The 13,484-nt window shown below is 32.4% G+C and overlaps 1 pseudogene across 1 annotated transcript; it reads left to right on the top strand.

Moving 5' to 3' along the window:
- Window positions 1-86: 86 nt before the first annotated feature.
- On the top strand, window positions 87-12,642 carry LOC145974012 (uncharacterized; annotated as a pseudogene). Its single transcript, XR_014439606.1, has 10 exons — window positions 87-210; window positions 540-859; window positions 1,072-1,182; window positions 1,778-1,972; window positions 5,554-5,785; window positions 6,211-6,361; window positions 6,541-6,793; window positions 7,720-7,972; window positions 9,265-9,471; window positions 12,081-12,642. The product of XR_014439606.1 is annotated as an uncharacterized LOC145974012 (transcript).
- The last annotated feature ends 842 nt before the right edge of the window (window positions 12,643-13,484 follow it).

Here is a 13,484-nt window from a genome sequence, read left to right as displayed (position 1 = left end):
TGTTTAATCAGATTTTATTCTCGGAAGACTTATGCGAGATCACGATAATTTAACCGTGGAACAATATTTGTGCGTTTAATCGCTGATAGATTATCGCCGTGCAAAAAAAATCAATACGTTCTCAGTCGTTCAAAGTCTTCGCGAGCAACATGATGCGTTCCATCATTCTCGTGCTTCTTCTGACCGGACGCCTCGTCCGCGGCGTAACGGGTAAATTGTTAGATTTATGGTTCTTCCGCGGTTCCACCCTTTCTCTGTAGGCCACCCTCGGTAACCTCCACTCTTTCTCTCTTTCTCCTCTTTTCGTTCCTGCAGCCTCCCATCCCCGTATAAGAGGGCGCATCCCACCTTTCGTTTGTTTCGGAATTTATCGAGCGTTGCGTTTTTCCCCGACAAGCAAAAACGAGGTCGGATCCGTCCCCGCCGAAATCATCCCTTTTTTCTGCGGCCATCAACGAGAATGTGCTCGACCGAATCTCGTCACTGTTGCGTGCGATAGCACTAATCTCGAATACTCGAAATGTGATATATTCTTGCAGAAAATATCGTGACCTCCACGTCAGGTTCACCGATAGAATTGAAGGTAGAATCGATCGGAAAAGCATTTAAATGCGTTCTTGAAACCAATCGGAACGAAAAATTGGAATATACGCCTGGATTTCACCGAATTAGAAAAGATATCGAGTGCATTGATAAAAGAAACGAGACATGCACGTTTCGCATTAACAAAGCTAATGATACTCACGCGGGGGTATGGAAAGTTACGGCGTACACCGCGAAAAAGGAGACTGAAGAGAATGTTGATTTACACGACAATATCACTTCGAAAGTATTCTTGTTCAGTTTGTACATTCGCCAGGTAAATCTTGCGTCATATATCGTCGTTCAGCGATTTTGTTTTTTGCACTGCATGTGACAAACATGAAGAAATTTTATGAAATTGATCGCCGCAAGCGACACTATGTATGATTGGTGTTTTCTCTATCGGTTTTATAATCTATTATTTCTGAAAAAAGAAGAAAAATCTACATAACGTTGATACAACGAATATATAACTTGTACGTATTCCAGGAGAAGGTTGCTATACCTTCGCAATTCGAAGTGTACGATGGGCATTACATAAATATGACATACGATGAGAATTATAAGAATCTCACGGCATGCAATCTGACGGGACCTAAGGTACATTAATTAAAGAAAAAGAAGATATGGAAAATTAATGGTTCAGATAAATGTCTACGATTTCGACCTAATGTATTCGTATATTAATAAAACTCGGGGACAAAATTCAAAGTACCATTAAAAATCATAAAAAAATCACGAAAGAGATAAAAAAAACATCGTTAAAAGAAGAGAACAAAAAGTTAACGTTGCCATTTTTTACCATTGATCGTGTTTAATTTTCACGAAGCTTAATCAGTGATATCTGCTTATTTTGACAATATAAATATTTAAAATTAGATTTAAACTTTTTATTTAATGTTTAACAATTAAAAACCAATCGGAATCTTCAGCAAATATATTATCAAATATATCAATAATATTAAGAATATCTAAATATATTTTCAGAGTTTTGTGACGTTTATCATAATTTATCGATATAGAATAATCATAAACTTTTTATTTGATTTTTTAGATTTAAAAGTTTATTTTATTTTATATTATTTTATTTTATTATACATATATATAATATGTAATATTTACATATTATTTCTAACGAATATAAATGCATTTAATATAATTGAATTAATTTTTATTGGGCATATACTTAATTTAGATGGAATCTATAAATTTATTGACGGAGAAACAAAACAATTTTCAACTTTTTGGTCAATGTGGCGTCCGTATGAAGGTAAATACTACTTATGACGGTTCTTGGAAACTTGACGCAGTCGTCAACAATTATACACTGTATTACACATTATTCAATATCAAAGTGCATCAATTAGAAGACAAAGATCCGAATAATATGGTGAGTTTGATTGAAAAATTCACAGAAAATTAGCGAGATAAATGATTTATTTTATTAATTTTTTTTCAATTATTCTAATCTCTATAAATGCTTTATTTATCATCTCGTTATCACTTATTAATCATAAGATAAACGGATTATGAATCAAAGATATATATTTTTCTAAAAAGACTAAGTTATTTAAAAGTAGAAATTTTTTTATTTTCTATGAAAACTTGTATGCAATTTTCTATCATACATGAATGTGTATATTTGCTTTATCACTGATAATGCAATTGTATCAATATGTTCATTAATCAATATTTACAGATCTCACATTAATCTGTCATATGTAAACATTATATATAAATCATATATTACAACATTAAATTTGGATATCGTATTTAATGTAAAATCAAAATTGAAGAAAAAAGAGGAAAAACTAAAATTAACATTTAAATTCAGGTTTTAAAAGATTTAAATAAAAATTAGCATTTTTATATTAATTGATATTAGAAAAAAAATCGGAATTAAGATACATAAGAAAATTGAAATAAATAATTGAAATAATTTTCTTGTGTGTGAACTAATTTCTTTATTTCAAATATTAATTTAAAATAAAATCTATATTAAACTAATATACCTAAATGGCAAATATATCATGTTTACTATATCCAATTTGAATCGATAAGAGGCAATTTCGTAACGTGACTTACAATTTTATGGTTTTCGCAATAAAATCGCTTTGAGAGCGAATGTCTAACCATGTCATTAGTCTGCAACTCAGGTAGCAAACATTGTACGTAAGTATATTGGTTTACGTCTTATCGTTCGCAAGTTAAGCTCCGTCCAGCTTGCGGTAAAGGGGCAAGATCAAAATCGGAAGCGTACGTTACATTCACCAGTTTCGATTATCATCCGCGATTACGGCAAGACTTTCTCTGTATATCGATTCGCCTTTATCGCGACGGTTTGATAAAATCGGCTGGTATCGCCATATCATCCACACACATACATACGCGGATAGAGGCATCCACGTATATTCGGAAACAAAATAATGTCAAATGTGACCGCCATGAAAGCGCTAATGGCAAACGTTTTCCGTCGAAATGGACGAGTTTCGAAATAGCACGTCGAAAATCGCTATCGAAATTCGAACAATTGCTTTCTGCGATGTGACGTTGAAACCTGTTAAAAGGGTTAACGTGAGTTTAGCACAAACACTAGAATTCTATTACAACAATATAACTTATTTATTTCTACCTATTTTGCATTAATGGCGTTTTTAAGAAACTGTAAACGACAGAACGGAAATATTATCTGATAAAAGATGAATTATTAAAATGGGTAATAACGCAACAAACATTTTGCACTATCAATAATTTTATCTATTTAAAGTGTTTATTTTGAATCACACAACAAGCATTCGGTTATCAATTATCCATACATGTTGTTTTAAAAAGAGAAAAAGTATGATGTAGCATGATGTAAAATATTTGGCACGCTTAATTAATAATTGACCCGTTTACTTGCTCTTTATTTTATCTTTTATTCCTGCGCGTTATTTTGGAAAGCTGAAAAACCTCAAAGCGAAAACGGTTGGAAATTGAGGAGCGATTAGTTTCGCGATCGTTCGCTTTTCCTTTAAATTCTTCTGAATTTGGTGCGCCGGCGATTGTGCGGACGGGCAAAAGCTCGTAGCAATAAACTGTCGCAAAATAGCGGCGTAAAAATAAAAGTAACGATCGAGCTTCGGGCAACAGTGCAATCGGCGTTTCAGATGTTTCCTACCGAAATGCTCTCAAAAAGAGCGCAAGCTCCGGCTTTTGGCTGAAAGCCGGATTCGCGTGGAACGTGCGGTACCCTCCGGGACCCTGAATGCACCCGAATAATCTTAGATGTCGCTAACGAGAGTGCACCCGAGTCGCCGTTCGTAAGGATTGAGGGGGATTCCGCATCGAAGTTGTACCAACTCACGCCAACTTGCTATAATAGACGCCTAACGAGATAGCCGAAGCTGAACGCGAACTATCGCTGTTTCGAGAAACACGTAGCTATCGTTAAATACGTTGTAACAAATGTTGGAAAAAAGAGAGGAAGGATACTCGTGTAACTTCAAAACGCGCACGCTACCTCCTCGTTAGTTCAAGGGAGCAATGTCGTAGAAGAAAGAATAAAACAAGAGGAGAAAAAGAAGAAAAGAATAAATTATTTTACTTTCTCTTAATTCGGAAAAAATGAATTCTACGCAATAATAATAATTTATAATATTGTTAAATGCGCGCCTGGGTTGTGTGATTGCGATATAGACTTATTGAGACGCGATAAATCTAAACAAAATTATATGTTTTTATGTATGTTTTCAATATGAAGCTATTTATAAAAGGGATAGAAGTAAACTAGTTAATATATATAGCATACTAGTTAATATATATCGTTTAAATAGAAAAATATATCACTAATTCGATAACGTAAATGATAAAAAAGTGCTCTTCCTCTTTTTCTTTTTAACGTGACATTATAACATTTCAATAATATGATTAGATCTTGTATAACAATAACAATGGTCAACATGTTAATTATTACGTTTTTACATTGTATGAATATTTAATTATTATGATTTTTCTCTCTCTCTCTTTCTCTTTATCTGTCTGATTAGCGCTATCACGATTCGCTATAAATAGACTCAGACGAACGAAATTAAAGATATTTATTCTATATATATTTATAGAAAATGCACATAGTTCTAAATCCTTTTCTATTCAGACTAAATTGAATTTTTATTAGATTAGCTTTTATTTATACACATTTATACATGTATACTTAATCAATAAAAATCAATTAAATTTTATTATTGAAATGTAACATTTGTTGACTCTTTTTGAGTTTAATTATAATTTGTAATTTTTACTTTTGACCGATACTGTATGTCTAACAATATAAATTTATTCCTGCACACACTCACAATTACATACGAATGTATATTTTATGTTTTATTGTATGATTTTTTCTCATTAAAATGACGTTCGCCAATGATAACAAAATTTGAATTATTTGTATTAAATAAAATAATGAAACATACAATTTTGCCGAAAAAAAGAGAAGGATAAACGCAGAATTATATACTAGATTGTAAAATCTAATAGCGAATCATGATATAACGCCAGCATGATATAATCACTATCATGCAAACGCATTAATTAATCTCATTACGAATTATGGACGACAAAATTATCGACAAATACCTCTTCAATAGTAATTAGCTTGCCGAAACTACCGCGTTATCTATTTAGTTTCGGTAACTACCATATATATGCAATCCAGCTCACAATCGGGAATTAGAGATATTTAGAACTTATTGATTTTGCTGAGGTATCAGATAACGTATATTTGAATGATTTGTATAATACATGACTGTAAAGCTAGGAAATCGTTAGTTTAATCGGGATCGGTAATTTAATCATAACATTTGACTCTCAGCATTTTATGAGAGCATGAATCATTAAAATCATCATTTGTGTCTTTTATTTTATTATGTAGGAGTAAATCTTCAAAGTTCAAAATGGCTTAATCTTGTTGTGATAACTGATTTTTCTTTTAAGTTAGTCTTACGGTGGACTCGTGGCTCTCCAGGCGCAATCAGTCTATCAGAAATTAAAGCGATGATTTGTCAGATAGTGGATCCGAATGGTATAATTGTAGTTACATCAATTAATAAATGTTATTATGAAGTAAAAGTCGCTACCGTTCAACATGAAGGTATATGGCTCGCTCGTTACAATACAGACGAAATGCTGGAGCCTATCGAACAAAAATTCAGACTAGAGGTCCTTGGTAAGATTTCTCTATAAATATGATAGAATATTTTTGTTTCCGATACAAACAGATTTTAATCGTAAACTAACGAAAAATGTATGTTTTGAAATTTTTTATAAATATTTTTACACTTTATATAAAATTTTCTTTATGTAATTCGAAAAATCTATACATTTTTACAAAATGAAAAATTAATTACTAAACATAACAATGGTTATCTAATACTAAAAATAATTTAAATTGAATTTAAATAAGTCAAAAAGGTAATTAAAAATTTTACCGCATTAATTTATATATGTAGATGTTTGCTCCTTTAATATATATTTAATATATATTTGCTTCTTGAAATTGTTAAACTTTCAAGTACATGTTGAGAAGAGAACCAAGGTAATAATAACAAGGTAATCATTTCAATTTTGTTAACATAAATATCATCTTTTTAGAGCCAGTAATTTTGAATGCTAATGTCACTCGTACCAAGAATGGTACCAGATTATTCTGTCAATTAGAGATAAAGGACATACCTCCGAAATCATGCAGCTTTATTAGACCTGACGGCACGATACTCTACATAACGTCTTCAAGTATTGAAAGGTAGATGTAGATTACAAATTCACACAGTATTAATTATAGTTAATAACCACAATGAGTTGTTTTGATAGTATATAAAGCTGCTTATATATATTTAATTTCAAAGAAGGGGAAGTGTATCAAGTGAGATAGATTAAAAAGCTCCACGATATTTTGATAAAACACGGATAATTGCAAAACAGGTACACTGGCTACGTACGTTTTTTTACTGAACACGTTTACAACGTTTTGGAATGTGCACTAACAATCGTGAAATTCGAGGACATCGATTATGGCGCATGGCGATGCGATCTTAGAACAATCTACAGTTCACCCTCGTATGGAACCGTGCTTCGTGTTGATTATCCCGATTTATGCGGAAACAACAGCGCTAAAGATGAAGTGGTTAAAATCAGAACGGATGATGTATACGTAAAGCGCGGCGACCCGTTTACGGTAAATTCACGACAAAATACGACATAATAATACGAAATGAACGCGTGCAACAGAAGTCAAGAAAGCCTATTGTTTTGCTTAATAATCGCAAGCAAAATTAGAGAAAATAGAGATTTTGCTTTATATATGAAATTTACTTATACTAGCGTATATTCATAATAATCTCTGTATTTTAATATCTATTTAATACCTATTTTAATCTCTGTATTATAAAAGTTTGATTATAATACAAATAGATATACAGAGTATCCAGAGAAAATTTATACAGAAGTCAAGAAAGCCTATTGTTTTGTTTAATAATCGCAAGCAAAATTAGAGAAAATAAAGATTTTGCTTTATATATGAAATTTACTTATACTAGCGTATATTCATAATAATCTCTGTATTTTAATATCTATTTAATATCTATTTTAATCTCTGTATTATAAAAGTTTGATTATAATACAAATAGATATACAGAATATCCAGAGAAAATTTATATAGAGGTCAAGAAAACCTATTGTTTTGTTTAATAATCGCAAGCAAAATGAGAGAAAATAGAGATTTTACTTTATATATGAAATTTACTTACTAGCGTATATTCATAATAATCTCTGTATTTTAATATCTATTTAATATCTATTTTAATCTCTGTATTATAAAAGTTTGATTATAATACAAATAGATATACAGAGTATCCAGAGAAAATTTATATAGAGGTCAAGAAAGCCTATTGTTTTGTTTAATAATCGCAAGCAAAATTAGAGAAAATAGAGATTTTGCTTTATATATTAAATTTACTTATACTAGCGTATATTCATAATAATCTCTGTATTTTAATATCTATTTAATATCTATTTTAATCTCTGTGTTATAAAAGTTTGATTATAATACAAATAGATATACAGAGTATCCAGAGAAAATTTATATAATATATTTTTTATTAGATAAAATGTGTTGTTGACTTTGTTCTGGAATATTGCTGGCTACGAAGCCCGAATGGAACTTCTTATTCCGTCACGCAAGATCCGGAAGTCAAGTCGTCTATTATTCTACATTACCAAGGCAAGGGGCTGTCATTCGGCGAATGCGGCGCAAACATTTCAGCAGCTATGCATTCCGATGATGGACATTGGAGTTGTTTGATGGGGATAGCTAATGGTGGCGAGCACGACGCGGCAGTATCAGTCACGGTAACAGGTTGGAAAATGCTCATATTGTTTAAGAAATTTTTTTTATTTTTTTATTTTATTTTTTTACGTAAAAAAATTTTTGAATTATCTTAATTTTTAACTTATATAAAAATTAACTACTTTTAACTACTCTTAACTTTTATGAATAAGAAAATTATCAAGTTTTTTTAAATACAATCACAATATAATGTTTAACAATATAAAATTGTCTATATATATATGTAAGAAATTAATTCAAACTGAAAAAAGAAACATATCTAGAATATATTGTCAACATCGTTACAAGTAGTGAGTTTAATAATGTTTCTTTCATAAGCCAACGTATAATCGCGAAACTAATTAACCAAGTAATCTCGAGATGAAGAGATAACTAAGTTATTTGCCGAGATGGCTTGCAAACGCTCAACCCTTGACAGGATCTACTTAATGCAATGGTTACTTAAAAATTTCTAATATCTACTTTTATGTGTATGTGTATAGTTGTCGTAGCGAACAACTAACCACAAAGTTGTGTGAATAACGTACACATTTATGCTACACATTTTACTATCGTAAACATGCATTATGCATTATGAATCTCACTACAATGCATTTGGGGAATTTTACTTGCGCCTTTTATGTTTGCAACCAAGAGAGGTTTTACAGCAGAAAGGTTTCTGTCATTAATTATGTGCCTTACAAATGAAAACACAAAATGAATGACAGAAATAAGAAATAAAAATTAATATGATTATTAAGTTTTTTAATGATTTTAATAGATGGCATGCACATGTTTTATTTTTATCTTATCGAACAAATATTATGTAAATAAAAGTACGGTATATCGAAAGAATAAATATTATTTTATCTGTTTTTTCACTAACACAAAAAATATAACAATGCTCTCGCGTATTATTGGATATATTAAATTTTATTTATATTTAAATTAAGATAAACAGTATCGATTTAGGAATATTTCATTTAGAAATACATCGTATGTCTATGAGACGACAGAAAAAAATAATATTGCGCGTAATTGCATATGAATTTTTTTCGAGACTTAAAAATATATTGAAAATTTTCTAAATTTTAATATTTTCTCCGATGTACGATTTTGAGCTGTAACGAATTTGAAATTATTTGCATGTCACCTAAGAATAGGCAAATATAATTTACGCTAAGATAAAAATTGATAAAAATGTTACAATTTCCTTTATTCATTCTACACTTCCGACTTGAGAGAGAAACGATATTACATGTCGACGACACGTCATTAGACATTTCCTTCCAATGAGACGCACGGTATAAACGGCTTTTCAGAAACCTACCTCATGGCCGAGCAGACGGAAATAGCCGTCAGCGCACGAAACGATCCAGTTCTGTCTTGCCACATCCTTCCGCGTATGCTGGACAGAACAGTTCATTACTGCCGGTGGATTCGCCCCGACGGATATGGAATTTACAATGACATAAGCCATCGATATACCACCAACAGCAGCTACTCTGAGTGCAGATTAGTCATCCTGAGTAAGTACGACGGCATAGAGTCGCATTATGTGTATAGTAATGTAACAAAGTCAGTCTAATTGCCATGCTGTATATATATGTATGCGTTGCGTTTATATGCGTGTGTATATGTGTATTACCAAATGAACCACACGTAGATCACTATTACATCAATATTAATTAATGACATACCCGATTGCAGTCCAGAGGCACGTCATTTTCTGTTTTAATAGTATTATGATTGTCTGGACATACATGTATTTTAATAGAGAATAATTTCGCAGTGCAGAGGATATGACTGGAATAAGAAGCAAAATAATTTATAGATTCTTAATAAAAAGAGAAATTAAATAATTATTTGATATAAAGTAAAATAAAAAATAGAGAATTTTTTAAATTTTCTTATTTTACGTATATGTACATAAAATTTTATGAAGAACATGCATACAAAGCTTGAAAAGATTTTACGTAATTTATCAAAAAATAACTAATTTCTTGTCCAAATTTTATTTAAAATTGATGTAGATTTTTTCTGAAAAAAAATGGTTCAAAATTCTACGTAAAAATATTACATTAAAATGTTTTTGTTAGTATAAATATGGATAAAAATTACGATATCATTGCACATAGATTGTTTATACAATTTAACAATTTTGGTACACATGTTATCGATGTAAATTAATTAATCTCGCTTTTAAGCGAACATCTAAATACATTTACTTAAATAATAACCCATTCTAACCATCCTGTACTAATCTATGTCAAAATGAGCTTTGCAGACACACATTATTATTACATCGACATTAATTAACGGCACGTCACGATTTCAATTCGCGCGATACATCTATCCCGCATTCAATTTCAATGTTGTCATTATTATTTCAATATTTCGACTAAATAACTCTGGATAAATCCCCTTACTATTAATGATGATTAACGACGCACAACCGCGATTGCAGTCGATTATACGATATATGCGGTTTCCGTATTTCCATATTCCGTTCGATTCTAACTGGATAACCCGATATATATCCACTACAATCCTGTTTAGAAACACGTTGCAGAACACGTTGTAATGTCGTGCAAAAGTTACATAAGATATATCGACTGCGATGACCGAATTTCAGCCGAATCGGCGAAGACACGAGCGCGAAAAATAACAGTTCGTTCCATTTGGTTCGATCAACGAGTCCTATTTGAGAAAATCACGATCCATCGACGGGCGGAAATTCACCTCGAGTTTCTCGTAAACATTCGCCGAACGAATCTTAGCCGAGAGACGAGGAGCAAAACTGCGACATTTCTAAAAGTTCTATCTTTATATCGGAATATCAACTTAGTTAATGCTCTCGCGCACGTCGGAATGAGAAATTGATTCTCGTAGAAACACCCTTCAAATATACGAAAGCCACTTCTTTGTTTTTCCTTGTCTGTCGTGTCCTTGGACGATGAACTCCGAGGAATTTTCGTGATAGTCGCTCGTTCCTTGTGTCTCGCCAAAGTTTCTGTCGCAGGTTTTATATTCATTCTAGACTACAATCCGAAAGAGGACGACGGTAATTGGAGATGTGTGGCTGGACTCATGGGTAAAAACGGTTATGTGGAAGAAGCCTGGGACAATGTCAAGTGTCACGCAATATCGTATGCGCTCAATCGTACGGTCTTCATTGTTAAGCGTCTTAGCATGGTGGTCATCGGCATTACGCTGATAAGCGTCATCTCTGGTAGCCTCGGTTGCCTCTATGGGCGATATAGGCTTCGCCGCTCAATGATGCAGATAGGCATCATCAGCGACCCATCAAGCCACTGCCCGCAGGGATACTTCTCGAAATCGCCTCAATCCAAGAGCGACACTTAATTTACGATTTTTAAGATTAATATATGTATTAATCATATAATAGTATATTTTTTAGCAGATTAATATATTATGTTAATATATTAAGAAAATATATAAATGTCTATAACACACTTATATTTATGCAAATTATAAAATATCATATAAAATAATTTTTAATTTAATTTTTCAAGGAAATAATTTTTTTTATATATAGCGAGAAATGTGAAATAATATATTATTTTACTCAAATCAGAATAAGTGTGTGTGTGTGTGTGTGTGTGTTTTCTATTAATTATTAATTATACATTCTAAGACATAACTCCTTTCAGGCTCTCGATTTCTTGTCTATTTTTTTTCTTATAATTAGCTTAATATTTGAAGATACAGCTTGCGGCTGTGTCGCAATTAAAATTGATAATTATTAGATGTATGGAAAAAATATATTTTGTTGAAAAAATATTTTTTCAGTTCTTTTTTTTACAAATTAAGCACGTTTTCACTAGATAAATTAAATTCAAGTTTTGATTTAATTTCCAATCAGCTGGAATCAGCTCGTGGAAATCTTGTGAAAGTTCACCGCTGCGCGGATGTGTAACTGTAAACTTATTTCCAGACTTTAATTCTGGCGATTGGTTCTCGATTTGTCAGACTTGTTCGAAACGTTCGCGAATGCGTGTGCCTTTGCTTTTATATATCTGCGAGTTACATACGTGTTTCAGACTCGCAAGACAAGCTTGTATCCATATACTGTTTTCTTTGAGTTATTAGATACGGGATGCAATCTTCCTCCCAGATCCATCGCTTTGCGACCATAAGGTTCGCCCGGTTCGCCACCAAAATTTCTCTCAAACAGAGTGCCGTGTCCGCGTCTCAAAAGAATCTCAATATTGATCCTGATTCCCCGGTTATATCTGGCAGCCTCAACGAATCAAAGCCCATCCTGTAATTGGAAACGGCAGCGGCCCGTTCGACTGGAAGATTCACGACTGAATTGCCGTAGGAACACAATTTACGGTAGCGGGCGCTCGCGCGCGAAGAGGGAGGAAAGAAAAGGGCGGCTATCTCGCCGGGTGGTGGCGGCGGCGAGCCGGTATAACTTTGATATTCCGTCCTTGAGCGAAGGAAGATATGCTAACGATCTGTAAAGAGTACGGCACGGAAGCTGAACAGAGGTTCGAGCCTCGCCAAGATAAATTGCGAGCGAAATTAATCGTCTCGTTTTTGCGGTCCTGCAGTTGATACACAACTCTTTGCCGATGTATTGAATTGCATATACGCATATCTTTCAAAAGAATTAAATTGCAGTAATATGCTGGTCGCGAATATGCATTCATCAACAACTCTCTAAATTTTAATTATTCTTCTATAAATCAACCTTTTAATGAAATTGATATTAATATTAATTATATTATAATTCAATCGATTATATTTTCTTAACAAAAAGTTTGTAAAATAATATTTTGATTAAATTTTAAACGCGAAAATATAATCACGCCAAACATTTGCGTATCGATATTTTATATCATGTATCATTGGTATTTTATATCATGTAAAATTATCAAATGAAATTGATCTAATTGGTGGTCTTAAGAGATGTCGCAAATTTTTCATAAAAAAAATATCGATTACACATGCTCAAAACTCTTCCAACCGCGATTACGAATAAAAAACCTCAATTTTGTTTCTGATAATAGGATTATTAAGGAAGAAGTAAAAAAGTTATCAGATAAGAGAAAGCAAAATAACAGTCGGAAAATATAATATGCAATAATCCGAGAGAATCCATTTGTCCATCGGTGAACAAATCACGAAGCCGAAGAAAAAATAATTTCAACGCAGACTGCTGTTGACAGTTTTCGTTCGTTAAGGTCTGAATTTGTAAGCACTCGATTTCGCGAAACTCGATTTTCTTGTCGAAGCTCGGGAAAAAAATAGAACGGATCTCACTTTCTCTCTGTTTCTCTTTCTCTTTTACGCACGACGACGATTTCGGAGCGGAATTATTTCCATTCGCAGCTAGCCGATAACGAGTTATTGAACTCGAAGGATAGAAATTGTAGCTTGCCATTTGCAAAGACTGACATCGCGATGTTGCGCCAACACAAACAGGATGCAGGTAAATACGAAACATTATCCTCGAGTAGACTAACCAGATAATCATTGAGACTACCAGAAAATTAATTAACTCGTATGGAAA

This window comes from Camponotus vicinus, unplaced genomic scaffold (genome assembly GCF_025532165.1).
Source record: "Camponotus vicinus isolate PSW18456_S1 unplaced genomic scaffold, iyCamVici1.0 SCAF_7, whole genome shotgun sequence".
Lineage (NCBI taxonomy): Eukaryota > Metazoa > Arthropoda > Insecta > Hymenoptera > Formicidae > Camponotus > Camponotus vicinus.
Note: the sequence above shows the minus strand (reverse complement) of the source record. Positions and strands in the feature narration are given on the sequence as shown.